Source organism: Schistocerca gregaria, chromosome 1 (assembly GCF_023897955.1).
Source record: "Schistocerca gregaria isolate iqSchGreg1 chromosome 1, iqSchGreg1.2, whole genome shotgun sequence".
Lineage (NCBI taxonomy): Eukaryota > Metazoa > Arthropoda > Insecta > Orthoptera > Acrididae > Schistocerca > Schistocerca gregaria.
The window spans coordinates 990498981-990523946 of record NC_064920.1 but is presented as its reverse complement, the minus strand read 5'-3'; the positions used below and the strand labels follow the sequence as shown (position 1 = coordinate 990523946).

The following is a 24966-nucleotide window of genomic DNA, read 5'->3' as shown; positions in this document are numbered from 1 at the left end:
TCAGCTTTTTAATAGAATTTGCAATCACCTTTTAAATAAAGTTACAGAGAACATAGTGAACTGTTCATTAAATAACTACACAAGTATGACAATGTGAGATACTGATGCTGTGGAAATGTGCAGAATACAATGTTCTGACAAACCTTTGCAAATGGAAAAAGATATAAGAGACGGTATATTTCTTTTTTTTTCAAATGTGTGTGAAATCTTATGGGCTTAACGGCTAAGGTCATCAGACCCTAAGCTTACACACTACTTATCCTGAGGACAAACACACACATCCATGCCCGAGGGAGGACTCGAACCTCCGCTGGGATCAGCCGCACAGTCCATGTCTGCAGCGCCTTAAGACGGCATAAATCAATAAATAAATAAAAAATACAGCTACATAGCTTTCATGGATGACAGCTGTAGAGCAATGCTATCATCTGAGACACTATTTGTTGAAACTGCATGAAGCAATTAAAAGTTGTTGTTCAAAAAGATTTCGGGCTTGTGGTCGTCGTAAACTTCATTGTACGATATGCCGGCTGGACAACTGCCAGCCATCTTCAGGTGAGCCGAACGAGGACTGACGAAGACGTTCTCCGCTCCGTCTTATATAGTGCGCTAATGGTACTGCCGCCCATGGGTTGTAGTCGCGGATACAAAAGGACCACACCGCCCAGCAACAGCGCCCTCGCTGGTGGAACTGCAAGACTCAGCTGCCGTCGATGTTGTTGCTGGCCGCAGATATCGAAGTCTTCTGACGTCTTCGTCTCTAACAAATTTAGGAGATGACGGGATTCCACGCGTTATCCAATTGGTAACCACTGTCAGGGTTCATTAGATTTCTCGCTATGCCTATTTCAACGGATTCTTTGATAATGGAGCCCCAAAAAGTTGTTGCTGTAGCCAAAATCGAAGTTTTGTCGTTCTCCAGTAAATGTCCGTTGGAAATACAATGTTCCGCAACTGCAGACTTACTGGGTTGCAGTAGGCGATTGCAACGTTGATGTTCCGTACAACGCTCTTCCACTGTACGCGTTGTCTGTCCTGTATAGGCCATGCCACATTGACACGGTATTTTGTAAATTCCCGCCTTCCGCAGTAAACAAATCATCCTTCACCGATCCCAGAAAATCCGAAATAATAGAAGGTGGACGAAAAACCACTTTCACATGTAAATTACTAAGAATTCTCGCTATTTTGAAGGAGATATTTCCAACGAAGGGGAAAAAAGCTAGGGACCTGGCTGGCGGGTTCTCCTCTTTATCCACTTGGTTCCTGGCTCTACTTGAGAAGGCGCTGTTAATTTGCCGGGTCGAGTATCCATTGATACTTCCATAGTGTGTCTCCACGGAGAAGGTAAGTTAATGGAGGTTTTTTTTTCATCTTAACTCCATCCATGAGAATATTCGATTTACTATGGAACTAGAGGAAGATGGTTGCCTTCCATTCTCGGATGTTTTGGTTAAACGGAAGAGTGACGGCTCGGTGGGATATTCTGTTTATCGTAATCCCATTCACACTGATTGTACCTGCATTCTTCAAGTTGCCATCACCCATCCCAAACCATAAGTGTACTTAAAACTCTTGTGCACAGGGCACATATGGTGTCGGATCCAGAGAATTTGCCTAAGGAACTTGCACATTTAAGGACGGTGTTCAGAGACAATGGATACTGGTCAGTGGAGCCCCGGTGGCGCAGAGTCCACGAAGCCATCCAGCCAAGTTGTCAACAAGGCACTGTAAAAACTGGTGGTGGCTCCACAATGGCGTGGGATGTGTTTCCATGGAATGGACTGAACCGAAATGGTTATGTTCGGCTTGCTGGAGACCATTTGCAGCCATTCACGGACTTGCTGTTCCCAAATAACTGTATCACATCATTGAGCCACAACTGTTCGCTATTGGTTTGAAGAGCATTCGCGATAGTCCGAGCGAACGATTTGGCCACCCATATCGTCTGACTTAAATTTCACTTAACATTCATACGGCATAATCGAGAGGTCAATTTGTGCACAACATCCCGAACCGCAAACACTTTCGAGATTATGGACGGCTATAGAGGCAGCATGTCTCAATATATCTGCAAGAGATTTCGAACGTCTTATTGAGTCAATGCCACAACGAGTTGCTGCACAATACTCCGCAAAAGAAGGTCCGACACGATATTAGGAGGTATCCTACGAAATTTATAGGATACCTCCTGATATTGTGTCAGAACTCCTTTTGCTGGACGTAGAGCAGTAGCTCGACGTGGCAAGGACTCAATAAGTCGCTGGAAGTCCTCTGTCACCTCAGTGTGTACTCCTCTTCAAACCGACGTGAATTCCCGGAGATAAGTCAGTTGTATTGCATTTTCACTAACCAAGACAGACCACGAGGTCAGACACATTAACCAATTTTGCCCTGTTACATGAGATGGGGCTATATAAAAAAACTATCGATTAACATACAACGTAGAGGCACCGCTCATATCTCATTGATCAAAAGAATGACGTTTTATTTCGATGTTCGAGAACTGATATGTTATCCACGGAATAATTTTTCGGCCGGCCGTTGTGGTCGAGCGGTTCTAGGCGCCTCAGTCCGGTACCGCGCTGCTGCTACGGTCGCAGGTTGGAATCCTGCCTCGGGCATGGATGTGTGTGATGTCCTTAGGTTAGTTAGGTTTAAGTAGTTCTAAGTTCTCGGGGACTGAGGACTTCAGCAGTTAAGTCTCATAGCGCTCAGAGCCATTTTTTGAGTAATTTTTCAGATTATGAAGCCAAAGCGTCATATTTATACCACCTGTCGTTGCGATGCCAACGGTGACCAGCAGAGCGAAAGGCTTTCATTCATCGGTCGATAACAGTTCATTGCTCGGTCGCGAAGGAGAGAATTAATTGGCCATAATTCAACTAATTAGCTGCATTCATACTGCTAACTGTCATTAGGAGACTGAGGGAGACCCAAGCGACGCAACAGTTACGACACTGGAGTCTTAGTCGAGAGAAGTGGTGGTCAAATCCCCGTACAGCCGCACGCGTTTAACTTTTCCGAGAGTTTCTGACGAATGCCCGATTGCTTCATTCAGTATGGGCATGGCAGATATCGCCTGGTTCTCTTGCAAAACTGTGCGTTTCGTTTCTAGTGATCTCGGCATCGAGAGCATGCAAAATTTAACCAACTGTTCTTAGTACTGGAGTGAGCGATCAGAATAACGAAAGACAAAAAAAGGGGAAAAAAAGAAAAATCGAACATACGCTAATCGAGAGAGTTTCATTTGTAGTAACAGACGCAACATCTATATAAATTAAAATCAAATGCCGCATGTATGAAAGATCACCACTAGAGATCGGCTCGACCGATTTGGTTGATATATTTTTGTTGTGTTCGTAAAAAAATGTTTGTACCAGAGAAAATTTTTACAAAATCCACTGAAAACGTCGGAAATCTGGATGGCATTTTTGTGTGAAAATCTCGATGAAAGAAATGTGATGGTTGGTTTGATAGTTCTGCTGACATATGCTTTCATAAAAAAAATATGACGTTCACTTTGACAGAACTGCTGTCGCATGTTTTCATAACAAAGCAAGAAATTCGCAATGAACTTCATAATTTGCGAAAAAGAATACAACTGAAAGCGATATTTCATTGTGTTATCGGTGGTGATCGTCCCTTTTGAGTGTTGTGATTATTGAATTAACGTCGGTTGGTGGTAATTTGGTTGTGTTGCAAACATTCAGTTGATTTCCAGAATGAAATTTTCGTTATGCAGCGGAGTGTGCGCTGATATGAAACTTCCTGGCAGATTAAAACTGTTTGCCAGACCGAGACTCGAACTCGGGACCTTTGCCTTTCGAGAAGAAGGGCTCTACCATCTTTTTTATTTTTTATCTCATTTTGTTCGTTAGTGTTAGTTGTATTTGTTCGTGTCGGACCTTCCATGATTCTTCTTCGAGTTCATCCACGAACTCCAGTTTTTTTTTTTTTTTTTTTTTTTTTAATAATTATGACGGCCGCTACTCCTCTGACCGAACACGCTGAGCTACCGACCATCTGAGCTACCCAAGCACAACTCACGCCCCGTCCTCACAGCTTTACTTCCGCCAGTACTCGTCTCCTACCTTCTGAACTTCACAGACGCTCTCCTGCTAAACTTGCAGGACTTGCACACCTGGAAGAAATGATATTGCGGAGATATGGCATTGCCACAGCCTGGGGGATGTTTCCAGAACGAAATTTTCACTCTGCAGCGGAGTGTGCGCTGATATGAAACTTCCTGGCAGATTACAATTGTGAGCCGGACCGAGACCCGAGCTCGGGACTTTTGCCTTTCGAGAGGAAGTGCTCTACCATCTGAGCTACCCAAGCACGACTCACACCCCCTCCTCATAGCTTTACTTCCGACAGTCCCTCGCCTCATATCAGCGCACACTCCGCTGCAGAGTGAAGATTTCAGCCACAGAGGGTAGCCGCGCGGTTTGGGGCGCCTTGTCACGGTCCGTACGGCTCCCCCCGTCGGAGGTTTGAGTCCCCCCTCGGGTATGGGTGTGTGTGAGTGTGTGTGTTTTCCATAGCGTAAAGTTAGTTGAAGTTAAGTAGTGTAGGCTTAGGGCACGATGACCTCAGCAGTTTGGTCCCATAAGACCTTACCACAAATTTCCAAAAATTTCATTCTGGAAACATTCTCCAGGATGTTGCAAAGCCATGTCTCCGCAAGATCCTTCCTTCCAAGAGTGCTAGTTCTGCAAGTTTCGCAGGAGACCTGTGAAGTTTAGAAGGTAGGAGACGGGGTACTGGCGGAAGCAAAGCTGTGAGGAGGGGGCGTGAGTCGTACTTTGTTAGCTCAGATGATGTGTTCCAGATGGCGCAGTGGTTAATGCACCTGTCTGGCAAGTAGGCGATCCCGGGTTCGAATCCCATTTCAGCACACATTTGCCGGCACGGTAGCACAGCGTGTTTGGCCAGAGGGTTAGCTACCCTCTGTAATAAAAGAACTGAGTTAATGGATCAACGACGAACTTGAACAAGCGTCATTAGACGTCCGCCCCGAACAATTACAACGACCAATAGCGAACAAAATGCGATAAAAAAAGAGATGGTAGAGCACTTGCCCGCGAAAGGCAAAGGTCTCGAGTTCGAGTCTCGGTCCGGCACACAGTTTTTAATCTTCCAGGAAGTTTCAATCTGTTGATTTCGGGTTTTATTTATTCACTTGATAAAATGACACCGGTGAGATGTCGAAATATCGGTCGGTGAATGTGCATCGCAAGCCATCAACATGATCGTCGGGTAAGGAGACTGACGAAATGCGTAGACCGCGTTTGGAAGGATTATACAATAACCACTTTCTGTTAATCTGGCAGCGAGGACGAACATGTTTACCTGTGTTGTGAAAATTTGCGGTGTTGTTTTCCTTTTCGAAGTCATTTTTAATTGAAAACCGGAAACTTGTGTTTATAACTTGCTTTATAATTCTCTCTTTTCGTAGATTAAAACCATGCCAAATATTGCCATTAAAGCTACTATCCTCACAGATCCAGCAGCTAGAAACTTCTCTCTCATACCATGTGTACTAATATTTACAGTAGATTTACCCACTGATTTCAATTTCTATTCTCAATCAAGGGTCCGTTTGCAATAACAATAAATAAGATCAGAGCGAGGGAGAGGAGAAGATGAACAGTGAAGGATGGGGAGAGAAGAAGGGAGAGAGGAAGAGAAGGAGATTATTAGGGCGTATATCCAATTCTCACACATATTTAACAATTGTGAAGCATTGCCGGGGTCGCTGGTCTTATACACTAAAGAGCCAAAGAAACTGGTACGCCTACCTAATATCGTGAGGGCCCCGGGAGCACTAAGAAGTGCCGGAACACGACGAGGCATGGACTCGACTGAAGTCTGAAGCGGTGCTGAAAGAAATTGACACTATGACTGCTGCAGGGCTGTCCGTAAATCCGTAAGAATGCAAGAGGGTGGAGATATCTTCTGAACAGCACGTTGCAAGGCATCCCAGATATGCTCAGTAATGTTCCTGTCTGGGGAGTTTGGTGGCCAGCGGAAGTGTGTTCCTGGAGCAACTCTGCAGCAATTCTGGAAGTGTGGGGTGTCGCACTGTCCTGCCGGAACTGTCCAAGTCCGTCGAAATGCGCAATGGACATGAATGGATACAGTTGATCAAACAGGATGCTTACATACGTGTCACCTGTCAGAATCGTATCTAGACGTATCAGGGATCGCTTATCACCCCAACTGCACACGCCCCACACCATGACAGGGCTTCCACCAGCTTGAACAGTCCCCTGCTGACATGCAGGGTCCATGGATTCACGAGGTTGTGTTCATACCCGTACACGTCCATCCGCTCGATACAATTTGAAACGAGGCTAGTCCGACCAGGGACATGGTTCCAATCATCAACAGTCCAATATCGGTGTTGACGGGCCCCGGCGAGGCGTAAAGCTTTATGTCGTGCAGTCATCAAGGATACACGAGTGGGCCTTCGCCTAAGAAAGCCCATATCGATGATGTTCTGTTGAATGGTGTCAGCCGGCCGTTGTAGCCGAGCGGTTCTAGGCGCTTCAGTCCGGAACCGCGCTGCTGCTACGGTCGCAGGTTCGAATCCTGCCTCGGGCATGGATGTGTGTGCTGTCCTTAGTTAGGTTTAAGTAGTTCTAAGTCTAGGGGACTGATGACCTCAGATGTTAAGTTCCATAGTGTTCAGAGCCATTTGAACCATTTCTGAATGGTTCGCACGCTGACACTTGTTGATGGCCCTGAATTAAAATCTGCAGCAATTTGCGGAAGGGTTGCACTTCTGTCACGCTGAACGATTCTCTTCAGTCGTCGTTGGTTCCGTTTTTGCAGGGATCTCTTTCCGGCAGCAGCGATGTCAGAGATTTGATGTTTTATCGGATTTCCGATATTCAGGGTACACTCATGAAATGGTCGTACGGGAAAATCCCCACTTCACCGCTACCTCGGAGATGCTGCGTCCATCGCTCGTGCGCCGACTGTAACATCACGTTCAAACTCACTTAAATCTTGATAACCTGACATTGTGGCAGCAGTAACCGATCTCGACCAGAGATTTGTTGTCTTACATAGGCGTTGCCGACCGCAGTGACGTATTTTGCCTGTTTACATACATCTGTATTTGAACATGCATGCGCTTCAGTGTGTAATCATTAGTAAAATGATATCCCGGAACTCGGTACCAGTTACAGCGTAGGGGCAACAAAAATTCCATTTTCAGTATTTCGCGTAATTATTGACCGAATATAAAAGTTTAAAATGGTGTCATAATCTACTCATTAAGAGGTATAATCTTATGTTAAAAGTGTAACACAATGAAACAAGTTACACAGTCAGGAACTGTTTGTCTTGCGGCAGCGTAACTGGCAGAGCGCAAATACACGGACTTCATTCGTCCAATATTTGAGAAAGAGGATACTTAAGACTTCCTGCAAAGTTTACACATATTTTCAAACCTTCGCGTAACTTCTTTTCGCTGGTATCCCCACAAAACAACGAAAGAAAAAAAGTTATAGCTTAATCATTTTCGCTTCTCGTGTAGTCAAACTTCAGAATTAGGCATGGCGTTTTAATTTATCACTTCTTTACTACTAATTCTATTCGCAGCACAGTTTGCAGACAGTATCCTAATACACCACTGCAAGTACCTGCAAAATCATATCACTTTACGACACGTAGTTCAGCGATTGACGTCGGTAACACTGAGCTGCCTAGAAGACGTTTACTTAAAATGGAGAGCAAATTATCCTGCTTTTCATAATGAGAGCACTTAGCGACTTCCAACAAACTTTAAACATAGTTTCAAACATTTCCTAAACTTTTTCTCGCTTATATGCTTAAATATAAATATTTAATACAGTAACTCATTTGTAATCAGACTTTTGAAGTTGTTTTATACATGGCATTTCGCCTCTTTAAAGAATCGGGGTTTACTGGTTAGAATCCTATTTGTAGTGAGTGTTCCTCCAAGTTGTATTTTATGTGTAAATGGTTGCTACAAGGACTTTATAAATTAGTCTGAAACAATGTGAGATGTTAATAAAAGTCATAAATTAATTATCTATGGTAACTCTTAACTAGTTCTGTACGAGACGAGAAACGGCGCTTGTAGCAACATCAGTGAAGTCGCGTTGGGTTGTAGTAGCTTTCGTTTACTTGGGAACAATATCGTTGCTATGAACATCAACTTTTGACCTCAGTTCAGCATATGAATTTTCGCTTAGGCCTAAATCATTGCCGTTAGAAGCAGAACACTAGTTCTTGCGTTATGAGAATGAGTGGCATACATTTCCATCCTCTAGCGTCTAAAACAAGCTCAGGATGGATCTATCCCCACACTGTCAGACTGCCTTCCTCCATTCTTTTGACTGACGCGCCTATTAGATAACAAGACAAGTTTTAACTTTTAATATGTCCATTGGGACGAAGGCAAGAGTTGAATGATATGAGAGAAAACGCCACCCTTTTCTTATTAAGATATTATTTCCAGACAGATCGTCCAACGATAGGGAGACTGATATCCAAACAGCTAACTGCCTTTAAAATCATAATACGATCGATCGTGAATTTCATCTGAAATGAAAAAAATAAAAAGATATTTTCCATTCTAAAAAATTTATGGAGCAGTCATGTTTTGATAGCAGCATACATAATACATCAAAGAATGCCCTGGCAGTAAAACAATTGTTTTTTATTCAACAGAGTAGATAAGAGGCCGATTGTGTAGGCAATCAAGGGATGGGTCAGAAATCTCGACGCAACAATGGCTTCTGAAGTATAAATTCGTTCACTTGAGATCGTAAGTTCAATGATACTTTAATTTTGTACCAGTCCCGTCAAATATAGAAAAATAATACTGTCCTTGTAATGGCGATGGACGTGAATCGCAGAATTTCATGCAAAAGATCTGAAATCGGTGCTTCAGTGACAGCAGCAAGTGAAATAATCCTGATTCTGACTTCACGTGGTTTGAGGTGAATGCTCAGGTGGTTCCGTCAGCAAAGTCACAGACGTTTTCCTTCCCCGCACTTTTTAAAATGCTTTCGTACTGTGTCCCTATTGCAACAGATTGACGGGAGGTATGGCTGAATATTGATGTAGAACTCACACAGAAATACTGAAGTGCAGAATTAATATAAATGAACATGTCAAATGCACGCCAATATCTCGTTTATCAGAAAGCTGACCCTCCTCTTCCCCTGTAATCTTCAAAATCCCTACATCAGGGATGTCCAAACCGCGGGCCGATTCCGTTTATGTTGAATAAAGTTAAATATTTTCAGTCTGAAACTCCCGCCCCATGATGTTATTCTCTCGTTGGTCCATACTGTTTTGTTTCTTTCTGGTTCAAATGGCTCTGAGCACTATGCGACTTAATTTCTGAGGTCATCAGTCACCTAGAACTTAGAACTAATTAAACCTAACTAACCTAATGACATCACACACATCCATGCCCGAGGCAGGATTCGAACCTGCTATCGTAGCGGTCGCTCGGCTCTAAACTGTAGCGCCTAGAACCGCACGGCCCACTTAGGCCGGCGTTTCTCTCTTTCCTCGGCGGTTATTGTTAGTGTTAAGAATATTATGTGCGGTCCAAAAATCCTTGTCTTTTTCCAATGTGGCCCAAGTAAACTAAAAGTTTGGGCACCCCTGTTCTACATACAGGACAACGGCAGATACTCCGTTACGTCAACATGCCCTTTCCAGATCTGACAACACCTTGTTCATCCTGAACTTAGCTTAACATAATTTAATTTATTTATGTCTGTTTTTGCTACTCTTATTTTGTTACACTTTAGGGCGAAATACAGTTGCAGAACGTCATACGTATTTCTTCAAAAAAATGTATTAAATAAATTTTTCTCTTGCTACAGAGGTTCAAAAATTGATAGTATTTCTTAATATTCTTATTTTTATTAAACTATTTCACAGTCGAGGTACGTGAAATGTGAAGTTTGTTCTATTAGTTTTTCACTGATGATGGTATAATTCCTAGGTGAGTCGAGCTCTTTGCAAGTTGTTTTTCTCTCTAACATGGAATTACGACGTAGTTAATTCGGTTCCGTTAACAAGCACAGAGCGAGATAAAGACTGAAGTTCCTGACCGGTCACCGTAATTTAGGTTTTCCACGATTCTGCCCCCCCCCCCCCACCTCCCCCATGAACCAGACAAACGTGTGGTTCCTGAAGAGGGGCAGCAGCCTTTTCAGTAGTTGCAAGGGCAACAGTCTGGATGATTGACTTATCTGGCCTTGTAACATTAACCAAAACGGCCTTGCTGTTGTGGTACTGCGAACGGCTGAAAGCAAGGGGAAACTACAGCCGTAATTTTTCCCGAGGACATGCAGCTTCACTGTATTGTTAAATGATGATGTCGTCCTCCGGAGCTAAAATAGTCCCCGGGCGGGGACTACTCAAGAGGGCGTCGTTATGAAGGAGCTTACACAGGATAGATTAGCATGGAGAGCTGCATCAAACCAGTCTCAGGACTGAAGACCACAACAACAACAACAACGATTCTCTAAGTAATTTAACGTAAATGCCGAAATGATTCCTTAGACAGGGCGTAGCAGCTTCTTTCTCCTTATCCTTGCTCACTTTAGCTAGCGCTACGTCTCTAGTGATCGCGATGAGATTTTGAGCTCTTGAACTTTCAATCTTTTAATTAAGCAGCCATATCCACAGCTTGAACTCGTCTGAGTGTTGCTCTTATACCGAAGAGACATAAAACACCTAAAAAAGTACAGTACCCAAAGGAAATAAGTGAATATGCTTTTACACAATATTTGGTGCCCGCTCCGATCTTACTTCGGTCAAAACTTAAATTGCTGCATTGTGTACGAGGTTGCTTTACATCATCGTTTGCCGTTTATCGCAATTGCACATTTATGTTGCGTAGCGAAGACTTCACATTTTCTTAGGGGTTATTATAACTGCCTCACATAGCACTGATGCGCCGTAACTTTACAACTTCCGAAAAGAGACTGGACTGATGAGACGAATAAAAGAGGTATCTCTAAATTTTCTTTGTAGCTGTCGACCTTTACCTTTGCGGATGTTACGTAATTTACTGTTTGGCAATACAGAAGCAAGTCTTGAAACGATATGCGTGATTGGGAACGCTTTAATCACCTGCACGTTACACACGTGTGACGAAACCTCTCGGACAGCCGGGGTAGCCTGGGGCAACGCGGCAGACGAACAAGCAATGGCTACTGGTTTCTTGAGGAAAGATCATCATTAACAATAGCCTACTTTGACATCTTTGCCTTCTTTAGAAAATCATCGCGCGTGTCAAATATTGTACAATGTGCAATCTTACAAGATTTGTGTGGCTAGTAACAGCTTACTCATTATTTCTGTTGAAACCTGACGCGATAATTATCCACCCAGCTTCCTCCCAGTGCTGTTTCCAGCAGCCACTAAAAAACCTGCAAAACTGCGTCTTCGCTTCCCCAATCCCGTGCTTTACTTTTTAAATTTCTCGCTCTGGAAACACGGCATCATTCAGCCATAATTGCATCCCATGCACGATAAATAAAGCGTGTTTGACTAAAACCAGTGAATCACAGGTGTTAATTTCTAAGTGTCTCTAGAAATAACGTGTGAGCAAATCTGTCTCCGAGGCAGCAACACAATATAACGTAATTAGGAATACCAAAACTAACACATTCTGTTTTCATCAGTGTAATCCTCCTCGTTACTACCAGCTATTTTTTGCCTATCGAAACCAAGGGAGTTAAAATGAAACAGTTAACGCTAAATAAAGTATAACCGCTGACGATGTCTCGATGTTTTCTCAGTGGCGTTACGAGTTTTGCCGCGTTCGTATTCTGTTTATAGCACTGGTTCACGCGGGAGGCATTAATTGTTCGTTCAACTCGTGCTAACTAGCGAGAGACAACACAATGAACGGATGCTTCCGTACTCATCAATGACAAAGTGTACATCGATGAAAAAGGTACAAGGGAATGCACCGAAACTGTACGCAGTAACTTCAGACATAACAAATTTCTAATCAGAAACATGTTTGCGACATCTGAATGTCGACAAATGTCTTCTCATGCCAGAGGAACCAAACAAATAATTCTAGCAGTCAAGGTTATTTGATTTCGACGTAATTAGAGAGGATATGATGTGCGGTTTCTTTTCTCACAAACTCAGTTATCTACATTGTAGACGCTAACAACATATTTAAATATAGCAAGCTCTAAACACTTATATTTGGGCAGCTGCACAAAGTTACATTTTTATTTACTGATACTAGTCAGAAGCCACTCTACAATAATACAACATTCGTAATTTCATAAAAAAAAACAATTAATTGTAATTAAGCCAGTCCTTCTCACTGTAACGTTTGAACTACCGTTGTTTCCTTCTCGTTAAGACATAGAACTTCGTAATAGTCGTTTAAGATTAATTTCACCCCACCTCTGCAAAATATATGGAGTGACAGGGTACGAAAGACAATGAGCTATCCTTCTTAAAGAACTTGCGCTTTATATATAGACTGTGTGTTTCACACATTTATGTTCGTGGTATATAAATTTTGAATAAGTCGAAAGTTGATCCTTTCACATAAGGCAACAATTTCTTTTTGCCGCGTCACCTCACTACACAGATACACTTTATTTAATTTATGACGAGAAATGTGCTTTTATCACTACATCCTACAGTGTGAACTGTATTTTAGACTTCAGACTGTCATGATTTTCAAAAGGCAGCGCAACAATGCAGCTCTTACAATCATCTGTATTCCTATACCAAGTCTGGCGTCGTTTTTCAGGTCAGTTGAGTTTACCTTTATACGAGTGAAGCTATAATATAAAATACATTGCCACATACTAATGTAAAGTTATGCCCATCCCATGGCTGGGGGAGCCGATGACAAGTGCGCAAATGTGACTTACTTACTATTTACTAGAAATTCAAATGCCTTTCGTGAAATCTAACAAAATTTCGGCAAACAGTATCTCAACACCAAGTACGTCATTGCTGTTTAAAGATACAAATTATTACTCGCAGTCGTACATCAAAAACACGCAGAAAAAAACCGCTCATGAAAACAGCGACAAAAATGCAATCGGACCGGCAATTTCTTTTTGCCAATGCGCTATTCGCAAAGAAACGCAACAGGCAACATTTCATAACTTACCGATTCTACAGTGATTCTGCAACGCATCTAAGTTACCCTCTCACACAGAGGACGCACATCTCTTCAAGCGCTGTTCGCCAATGCGCGAATAGTTCGTAAGGTGCACTGCCATTGATGTTCTCAAATAAGGTGTAGGTAACTGTGGGCAGATGGCTCTGTCAACCCGCTTGCCGTGCCTTTTGCCTACCCTTCCTCGCAGAGCAGCTGCTCTCTAGCGGTCCGCCGCTAAACTAAACAAAAATCAATCTCCGTCGTAAGCTAGGTGCGATGGCATTTTTGCCACCACCAAGAAAAGTTCTTCTAATGGGTCTCAGATCCTGCACCGGTGGTAGAATCTAAAATTAGGTGACAACTAAGTAATGGCAACAGTTTCAGTAAAGGTATTCGAACAGAAGCAACTGAAAATCATGTGTACATATACTTTCGAGGAAACAACAATGAAAATTGAATTACAGTTGTTCCTTGATAGGTAGATGATGTAGACCTGATACGATAAAATTAGTTCTATTCCTGGATTTTTCATATAAAGTTTCCAAGCCCAAACGAAATAGTGAATGTGAGTTGCAATCATCTGAACTTGTTTGATATATTAAAACCAACCAACAGCACAGAAATTTTGGCTTTTGTGTGTCTTAAAAGTAACAAAATATAAGTGCACAACGACCAACTGTCAAAGCCTAATGTCTGTATTAGTTCACGGGTAAATGATGAAGCTCTTGCACGCGTTCACTCTCTTGGATTAGGAACCAAAATATAAAATCGCTTATGATTAGCATATCGTTATGTATGGTCACCAGTTATTTTCAGACCGATAGCCCTTAAGTTAACACGTATTTGGTACCGTAAATTTCCCCCAAAATTATTCTGCTTGCGTAAATTTCAACGTAAAGAGAACAAAAGCAAATGACACTGCTTCCAAGGGCTCAGTCTCCGAGATGTAGAAAAGTTATCCCTCCTGTACGCTTTTTTCGACAAAAGGCCTATGATCGACACCAAACATTTTTCCTTTTCTTCGTGGAATCCTCGTCATTGAGTGGCCCGTTTCACTGTTTACTTTCATCGCACAGCACCCGTCCTACACACGTTGCAAAAATAACAATTCCATGCGATGAAAAACCATGATTATGACCATGAATATTCTCTTACGATATGATGGATTTTCAGCACCAAACAATGCTATGAGATGAGAAATTTTGATCTAACCGGGTGCGCCATTAGTCAACTCTGTAGTTAAAATAAGACTACAGCAACTCTGTTCTTGTTACAGTACTGATTGACAGGTTTAATTGCCCCTTTCACGGTGAATTAATATAAGCGTTACCGGTATCGATACTGGAAGTATCATTCACAGGACATAAACGAGACGAAAAGAAGATATTAAGCTTTGTTCTGAATAGCAGCCTACTCATCTGTACATAAGAAGTGTATTGTTAATTCTGGATGATAAAAACAGCACGAAAACTTCTTTTTCAAAACCGAAAAAGGGACGTCGTTAGGCTGAGATCCGGCATTTGAAGAAGGCTAATGGTTTGGCTTTGAAAATGACATTTGATATGCAATAGAATTACATCCCCTGAAGAGAGTAGTGCTGCTAGTGACACCAGCATGAGAAACTGGCATCAAAGGGAAAAGCCAGTAGACACTGAAATACGGGATCCGTACGGGGTTGACAGGCTCCCCAACCTTATGGCAGTTACGGATCATGTAGCTCAATACCCAAAATTGCCACTACATTTGAACCACTGCCTGGACCAACAGTTCAGCAGAATCTGTTGTTACTGCAAGTGCACCTATTATACCAGCACGCCCCTGTCAGCAATGACATAATGTCAGTACTGCTCTGTATACATTTAGTATTCGTTTGCTTGCTTTTAAAGTCCTGTGTCTTATATTTACATTTATCACATGAACAACACATTGTAAATAATGACTAATGTAATATGATGGCTTAAATCATTTTAACCCTTCATCCATGATGATGGTTCAACACCAAACCTGGTGGATGTCTGGGTTTAAAATAAAAACTGCTGATGGTTCAAATATGCATGTTACACAATAGCATAATGGTTGCTGCATAATGTACCAAAGAGTACAGTTTTCTCGAATAGCACATTAAACTGCTATTGGTATGACCTGTCCACTTCAGTAACTTATTAGCTGACAGGTGTAGCTGATGAGCCATGGTTACAGTGATAAAAGAGCAGAGGAAAAGTTAAGGAAAAAATGGAAGATTAGGGTTTGACATGCCATCAACGAAGAGATGGAATGCGAGCCTGAATTGGGGAAGAAAATCGTTTGTGCCCATTTGAAGGAACCAACCTTGTTTTAACTTAAGTGATTTAGGAAAATCAAAGAAAATCTAAATTTATACTCATAAAACTTAATTTTCATGTATCTCTTACCATTGAACCACATGTCTTGACAGAAAATAGAAAAATAATCTATGAATGTCTGGTCATTGATGTCACAATTTAATAGCTCTCTATTGCAGTCACTCTTAAAACAAATCCTTTGTTGATATCATCTTGTCATCCAAAGCTGTCAGACGTGGATGTTAATAACACAGAACCATTATTCGGTTCTTTGGTAGAATTTTGGGAAGATGTGGTTCATCTGTAAAGGAGACCGCTTATAAAACACTAATATGACTTATTCTGGAGTACTGCTCGAATGTTTGGGATCCCTATCAGGTCGGATTGAGGGAGGACATAGAAGCAATTCAGAGGCGAGCTGCTAGATTTGTTACCGGTAGGTTTGATCATCATGCGAGTGTTACGGTAATGCTTCAGGAACTCGGCTGGGAGTCTCTGGAGGAAAGGAGATGTTCTTTTCGTGAATCACAACTGAGGAAATTTAGAGAACCAGCATTTGAGGCTGACTGCAGTACAATTTTACTGCCGCCAGCTTATATTTCGCAGAAAGACCATAAAGATAAGATAAGAGAGATTAGGACTTGTACAGAGGCATATAGGCAGTCATTTTTCCCTCGTTCTGTTTAGTAGTGGAACAGGGAGAGAAGATGCTAGTTGTGGTACGAGGTACCCTCCGCCACACACCGTATGGTGGATTGCGGAGTATGTATGTAGATGTAGACAAGTTAGGGGAGAAACGGTAAAATGAAAAAGAATGTAGCACTGCATCCACATTCTGAAAGTACATGGTAGAGATTACTTCCTATTCTATCACTTACTAGGGCTACTTCTCATTTCATTATCATATGGATGTGGGATGAACAATTGCTTAAATGTCTCAATGTGCAATGTAATTTAGTCAGATATTGTCAATCTGATCCCTTGGAAACAATATGTAAGGCATTGCAATATATTCCTAGATTCCTTGCTTAAAGTTTTCACAATACTATTTATGTCTATTTTTGAGCATTTGCCAGTTAAGGTTTTTGATCTTCATCAAGATAGTTTCCCATGGATCAAATAATCTGGTAATCAAACACAGTGCCCTTCTTTGTATACTTTCAGTTCCGTGTTAGTCCTAGTCGGCACAGGTTCCACACACTTAAGCAATCTTCTGGGATTCTCTGCACGAGTATTTTGTAAAAAATTTCCTTTGTAGAATGATTTCCTTTTTCCTGTATCCTACCAAAGAACCACAGTCTACCAGCTGCTTAACCTGTGACTAAGCCTACGTGACTTTTTCATTTCATACCCCTGCAAATGTTATGTCCAGGTATTTGTGTAAGTTAATTGATTCCAGTTGCGGCTAACTAATTAATTCTGTATGTTCGTCCAAGTTTCCATTTTCTGCACAATATTTTGACAACTGACCAAGCCGTCTTCTTCAAGTGCTGGATGGATTCCAACCAAACTGGGAACTATTCTTGACTCACCCTACTATTTATAACTGAGTTCAATTCCTGACATCCATTGTCCCCTTTCAAGCTCTTTTGTATTGTGCAGAAAATGGAAACAACTTGGCTGACACTAGGATTAGGAGCAAAGTTGGTGCTCTAATATATCTTAAAGATATTCCATTGGATTCAGGTCAGATGTCTGGGCAAACCATTCCATTTCAGAAATGGCACTGTCCACAAACCATTGCCATGCACATGCTGCTTTACAGCAGGGCACATTGCCATGCTGATACACACATTTGTTGCCTCCAAACTGTTTCTCTACTGTACATAGTACACAATGCTTAAGGAAGGAAGGAAGATTAGGGTTTAACATCGGTTGACATTGAGGTCTCTAGAGATGCAGCAAAAGCTCAAAAAGTTTCAGGTACAGGGAAGGAAACTGGCCATACCCTTTCAAAGAAACCGTTCCGGCAATAGTCTGGGGCGATTTAGGAAAATCGTGGAAAACTTAATCTAGATGGCCAGATGCATATCAGTGCTGTAAAACGTGTTCATATCATTCTGCATTTAGTGTTTTCTTAAGTGCTGTAAGGTGACCAGTTCCTAACCATGAAAAGCACCCCCATACCATATCACTGCTTTCTGCACTTCACTATTGGCACTAACATGATAGCAACTAACGTTCTTCTTCCATCAAATTGCCACAGCTATAGTGTGCTTCATCACTCCATATGACATGTTTCTAGTCATCCAGTATCCAGAGGCATTGCTCTAAAACCACCTCAAGTGTTGCTTAGAAATCGCTGCAGAAATGTGTTGCTCATGGATAGCTGTTTGATCACTGTACTCCAATCTTTTTAACTTCCTGTGGTTGTGACACTTAGGAACTCATGAGTGATTTCTTTTCCCAATTTCATGCAATGTTATACAATCACCCTCAACAGTGCTGGGCACTCCCTGTTCATCAGTATATGAGGTTTGCCTGGTTGTAGGTATTTCAGAAGGCTATCGAAGATGAAAGGTACTACACTGAAAGGCCTAAGAAGCTTCTAGATTTTTTGAATTCAGACAAAGGGTAGGCTATTTTTGAACCATGGTCATCCCTTGTAATTATAAAGGTTGACACTACAATAACATTTGGTAACTACACAGTCCTCTTGTCATTTGGCATATAAAATAATTTATGTACTTTACATAACTTGCCCCTTTTGATGGGTCATATATTTCAGTGATTGGTTAATCAAAGATTTCTGGTTTCTAGAGTGTGGCTATGATTTCAGACTCTGTGAGGGACTTTTTTCTAGGTTGTCTAAAAAATCTCTATAAATATCTCACTATGATAACCTTTGACATACTCTTCTTTTTTTCTTACCTTTCAAATGATTTTATCAACCTGAGGGATTATTTGAATACATGCATAATATATACCCTTTTTTGGAGTAGAGTCTTATAATCATCATTATCAGACATTTGACAACCCATAATGCTTAATGCCCTCTCCTTGTGCTTTTCAGTGAAGAACATTAATTTTTGCTTCTGCGTAAATTCCAAAGTCATCAGCCTACTGTCCATTAGGTTGTTGTCAAGGACCAATATTTTTCACATAGTAGTATCAGTTCAGTCAATGTATAACATGATGAGCAATGATTCTATTTAACTTCCCTGCAGCACAAGAGATATTACTTCAGTGTCAGTGTATGATTCTCCACCTAGCAAAGCATGGTGCTTTTCAGTGTAGTTACAATCCTCATTAGATACACCATAGGAATGTATTTAATATAGAAGCAGCCAAAACGGTACTGAATCAAAAGTCCAGAAGCACAGAATGAATCTAGTTTCATCTACTCATGGCACTGAGGAAACTGCATAAAGAGACAGATTTTCACATGACTAAAATGTTTGGAACATGTTCTGATTCTTACAGAGAAAGTAATTATGTTCGAGCCAGATCATAATTTTTGAACTCAGAATATGTTTCTAGGATTCTGCTAAAAACAGATGCAAGTATTTCCTTCATCCCTCAACCATCCATTAACTTTGCTGTATGTACCTGCCCACCTATGTTTAATTTTTGAACAGTCATAATTACATTTTCCACTGCAGTTGGAAAGCTACTAACCTGGTTGTACTGCTGCAAGTCTTCAGTAACCCTGGATTATTTGAGATCTCATTTACTGAAATAGTTCAATGATGGAGATGATACCACTGATTTACACTTGAGACTACTTTGCATTTATTAGTGTCAAAACACATTCCTTTTTTATTTTATTTATTTATTTATATTGTGTGCCACAGATCCAGATAGAAAGTGAGTAGCAAGGATATGGAATGTGTCAAATTGTATATAATTTAGATATAACTTACGTAAATATAATAAAAGATACAGTGTAAATAAAACATCAAGTTAAGAACGTAGATGCAATTAACAGAAAGTTGTGTTATTCTGAAGAATTTTTTGGTGATGATCATTTCATTCTATCAATTATCTTTTCATTTTGTCAAAAAGGTAATTTCTAATCCTTGTTTGATCAGCCCACTTTCTTCCAAAGCAATAGTACCAGTAAACTACATTAGCTACTACACTGTGAATAACCTCTAGACAGTGGCAATTTCATAAGTACACATTTCCATATTGAATATGGCACCTGTGTTTCTACAAACAATAGTTCTTTACAAATCACCATTCAGTGGAATAGTATTAATTATAAATAGTTCTCAGATTGAGTCACTGAAGCTTTACGAATGCATTTCATGCAGAGATATTACTATGTTGATAACTAAAGACGTCCTGTTTGACGAACTTTGAGAAATATGTTTACACTGATGTTGACTGGCATATAGATGTTAACACTTTAATAATTAGGTGCCAACTGCCAAATTTATTGTCTGGTGGTTTTATATAATGACAAGTGGAAGAATACTTAGCGAAGTCAGTAAAAACATTTGAATTTGTACAAAGGACAATGTCAAAATTAGTAGGAACAATATTACAGAGAAAACCAGGTAATAATTTGTTTTATCAGTGTGATAGGTGACTGTAAAGTTAATAAAGTCATATGGACAATTTTGTTAAACATGTATACCTCTGCAGGGATTTATCAAGATTCATGTAAATTTCAGAAGTGCATAGTTTTCCTAATGTGCTTAATCTCTTAATTAACAAACTATTTCAATAATGAAATTGTTTATGAATCAGAAAAATACAAGCAACAAAATTATGACATCAGTTCTTGGAAGCAAACAAGATTAAATGCTCAAATATCTAAAGCACTTTCTGGATGGTAGAACATTTAATAACTAATAACTCTTTAGTTACTGAAAATGACTTTTCAGAAAAAGTAAAATTTTTAATGGGAAGAGGGAATTTGGAGAATTCTAAAGAGCTAAGTCACTATATATACAAACAGTCATTAGCTCACGACAGTTTTATAATCACATGGCAAGAGAACATTGTAAATTACAGCTACTTCTTAAAGGAAAATGTTTGAAAAATTAATTTTACCCTTTGAATCAGCATAACTTAAACATGGTATGCTACTGAATAATGATGTTCAATGATTTATCAGCTAGATAAGAATTTTGATTACAGAAACAGAAAAAATATTAAGGAGTGGACTTGTAGCAAATGAAGTTATTCGACTTTACTGTATTCCACAGTTTGCACTGTGGGCTGTTTGTTTTTCTTTCCATCCTAGTCATTTCTAACACTCTTCTCTCCATTGCGCACCAAACAGTCCACAGCTTTTGAATGATTTTAGCATTAAAAGTCTAAGTCTTAGTATTATAAATATTTATATATTTATCGACACTAAAATATTTAGTAAAGTTTCTGCTAGGTTATTTTATCTACTCTATAAATGTCTATGATTTCATTCACAAAATGGTAGTGTACTTCAGTATACGGTAATATGAATTTTTGGTAAAGTTATATCTTGCAATTCTCACTGCCTTGAGTTGTCCTTACCCACTTTAACAGGCTCGTCAGACTTTTATATAAAAATATTCAATGTATCCAGAATTAACCCTGGTGAAGGGCAGTATGAAGTGACTGTAAATTACCACCTTCAACCTGTTGCCCGAGGCACCTGAGTACTGCCTCCCTGGCTGTACATAGCACAGCCCCGCTGGCTATATGCAATGCTGCTGATTTGGGTACTGGGCTTCTGCATTCATAACACTTGCTGTCTATCATATGCTGTTAGCACAAAATTAAGCATCCATCCATCTCTGAGATCATGGAGGCAGGCTGCACTAGTTACTGGTGAGCCACAGTAGGCTTGTGCTTGCAGTCTCCTGAACTGGCTACCCACACGACACCGCTGTTGGGTCCTGACCTATTCAATGACAGCATGCTGCATCCATTTTCCACTTGAGTGTGCAGTTCAGTGCACCTTCCACCACGCCACAGAAAACAGTCTGTACTGTAAAATCATGAATAATATATGTTTCCAGGCAATGGTGTTTAACTGATGCCTTTGGGCATATGACAGTTACCATCACCAGCTCCTGAGCTTGGTCTCATGCACCTATAGTGACACCACCTCACCTGCTCAGCCTCCACTACTCACGGAGAATCCTGACCTGAGGGGTAGCTGCTACAGTTCAGTCTCATATTTCTTAGCTAGAGATTAAGTATAGTCTTCCTCATTGAGAGAGATTATATTCTTCAGATAATTAGGTTCTTGACTTCACGTGTGTCTTTCACTTGCAACTGCTTCAAAAACACATTCTTGATTTCTTGCATTTTCTCTTTACTTTTATCAAAAATTAGCAAATAATCAACAAACACAATTACATAGATCACATAATTTGCACTTATCAGTACTGAAAGGCATCAATTACATTTATGTCTTTTGAAACCTAGACATTTTAAAAACACATCCAAACAATTGTACCACATTATGGGACCTTCTCTCAAACCATATGATGGCTTAAATATCTTAAAAACAGTCTGTTTCATTCTCACACCCTGGAAGTCACTTTACACAAATTTCTGAGAAACCTTTACAGTTTAGAAGTGCAGTTTGTACATAGATTTGGTCTACAGTTAAGCCTTTTTGACAACAGTATGACAACAAAATTTTCAGTGTTTTCATCACTTTTTGGAGACCCAGGGAACATCTAAATTTGCAGGATGCAATGATTTGAGTGCAGAAATGTGGTCCCCTAGCACACCTATGGGTGTCCATAAGGCAGAAGTGGTTGTGAATAAATTAATATTATAAGGATTTATACTCCACAAAATAGCTTCTCTATGGCATTGACCAGTGGCAGGCAGAGCGGCATGTGTGGCTGGGAGTTGCTGACTTGCCTGACTCAGCAGGTGTCGATGTTGCTTGTTGTGATCAGGGAGCAGCACTGTACAGGATGCCAGCCAAAAGGACTGCGGGCATTGCCCATCCAGCCAGGACACTAACAGCTTGGTGAATCATTCCACCAAGGCACTCTCATTGATGTCTTTGTTTGGGCCCTGATCAGTGGGAAACAACTCTGCATGGGATGACAATAACCATGCAGACATATGCCCAGGCTTCCTAGCATGAGAGACCCACAACACCAGTAGCTGCTCACAGGTGCAGCCAGAAGGCACCATGAATGCATCTCTTCCAGAATGTGTGAGGCTGGAACTCACAGGCCACCCTCGATTAGCCCCCCCTCCCCCCCTTCTTTCCACCCTCAGTGGATTGTGGGTCGAAGGTGCTCAGGTCCTTATGTCAACGGCAGCAAGGATGACAGTAACAGCAATCCATGGCAGTGGAGTGCATCAGGCTGGCTGGGTAGTATAGTGTAGCTGAAGTCATCATGTAACTTACAAAACTATACTGGTTAACTCATCCCTATGATGTTGCCAAGTCATGACAATGAACAAATTTGGTGCCTTTTCTAGGCTTTTCAGTGCTCTATGTTGCATTGTGGCATCCCGACTGTTGCATTCAGATCTTCAGCTTAGCACCTTCTGGACTGACTGGATGTTGTGGAGGCACTCTTGCATGTGTGTCATGCAGTTTTACTTCAGCCTATGGTGCTGCCAGAATTATGTTTTAGTGTGGTCATTGTGTTGCAGTTCATTCTGCATCCTCTGCTCAAGTGTTGTGTGGCAATGCCCCAGTTGTGTGCCTGGCTATTACAGCAATGGCCTTTCCTTCCTGATTTGCACTGTATTCATGAATATCTTAGCTCAGAATTGTGCTTGCTGGGCAAAAACTTGGAAAAAATTTAGGTTCATCCAGAATTCCATACTGCGGTGCAACATTCCTCTTCACTTCAAAATATTCAGCCAGAGTCTTTCTCAGGCTACTTCTGGAACAATCTCATTACACATACAGGGTGCAGCAGTCAAACTTTCATTTATTGTTAGTATTTGGAAGTGCTGGACTTAGTGGGGGATGAGTAACCAAGGTCACCACTGCGTTCCCCAACACAAATCATTTCAGTAGCCATGGAGCAGTGGACTAAGCAACAACAGTCGTTTGCAGTGAAAGTGTTCTACCAATGCGGTAGCTATGTAGCTGCTCAGCATCATTTCCGTGCTCTTTTCAAATTAACATAACAGGCTGGTGCCTTCGGTTAACTCAATAAAAAGTTGGGTCAAAAATTTGAAAATGTTGGTGAAACAACAAGGAAAAGAGGTGGGCGAGCGAAGTCAGTGTGTATCCCAAGAATGTGGAATGTGTAAGAATTGATGTGGAAAGAAGCATCCAGAGATCAGCACATAAACAGAGTATTGTGCTTGGAGTTTCTGACAGGACTGTCCAAAGGATTTTGAGGTTAGACTTACATCACCACCCATACAAAATCCAAGTGGTTAACACTTTGAATAACAATGACTATGTTGTCCAACAGCATTTCTGTTAAAAGTCTTTTGCAAATGATTGAATAAAATGAGGAGCTTATTCACAACCTCTGGATGAGAGATGAGGCCAATTTTCACTTCAATGACTATGTGAACAAACAGAACATTAGATACTGGAGTGATCAGTAGCCTCACCAAATCCATGAAAAACCCCTGCACTCAACCAAGGTAACAGTTTGGTATGCAATGTCCTCATTGGGAATAATAGGCCCTTATTTTTTTGAGAATGAAAGAGGGAAATCTGTTACAATGAATGGTGAGCGCTATTCAACAATGTTAAGGACATTCTTCATACCTCAGCTTCATCAGTATGCAGTGAAGGATGAAACATTATTTCATCAAGATGGAGCAACAAATCACACAGCCCATGTGTGCATTAATGTTCTCAATAAAGTTTTTCCTAACGTGGGTGATTTCCAAGAATGGAGCGATTGCTTGGCCCCCCCATTCACCCGACCTTACAACTTGCGATTTTTTCTTTTGGGTTACAGTAAGAGCAAAGTGTATGAAGAATGACCTCATAACATTGGTGATCTCAAAGCAAGAATCCGGCTGGAAATAGAAAGAATTCCTCAGGGTATGCTTGCAAGATCTCCTTGCTTCTAAACAGATAATGTTATTACTCAGCTTAACTGTGAGTCTGTAGAGGATGGTATATGTGATGTACATTATGACTGGTCAGCATTTCCACCTGGAATTTGTGAGTGTAAGTTGGACCTTCCTTGATCCTCCTTGGTGGGTCGTGTCATTGGATTTCCTCCTACCTGTGCGTGGTGTAGCTCTCGTAAATGTCGTCCCGTGCATTTTCTTCATTGGTGCATTGGATGTCTCTGTCGGTGGAAGCTAATTATCTGAAATTGCTGTCGATCAACTTTGGGGTATCTATTTACTCGAAATTAACATTCAGAATGCCGTAACATCACTTTTATTCCTATTAGATCAATAATGAAACACGTCACAAACTATTCATAACCGAGAGCATGGCTACCATCGAACAAGACAGGAAGAGCTCTTAACACCGACTGCCGACTTTGGCGCGCAGTCTGTATCTCTTACTAGTTTCGTCATAGTTCGTGGATTTCCGATCAAGTTCATACTTACTAAGATATGCATTTGTTAATGAACGGGTGTTAATTTTAA

General features: G+C 40.9%; 1 protein-coding gene across 6 annotated transcripts in view; it reads right to left on the bottom strand.

Moving 5' to 3' along the window:
• Positions 1-13336, bottom strand: part of LOC126278139 (uncharacterized) — a 219808-nt gene extending 206472 nt beyond the window's left edge. For 3 of the 6 annotated variants that reach the window (XR_007550657.1, XR_007550655.1, XM_049978041.1), the window contains exon 1: positions 13163-13302. The gene's annotated coding sequence lies outside the window, so the exon portion shown is untranslated. Of the gene's footprint in view, positions 1-13162 lie in introns of all 6 variants that reach the window. The other 3 variants (XR_007550660.1, XR_007550662.1, XR_007550664.1) reach the window with 3 other exon arrangements.
• Positions 13337-24966: the final 11630 nt, after the last annotated feature.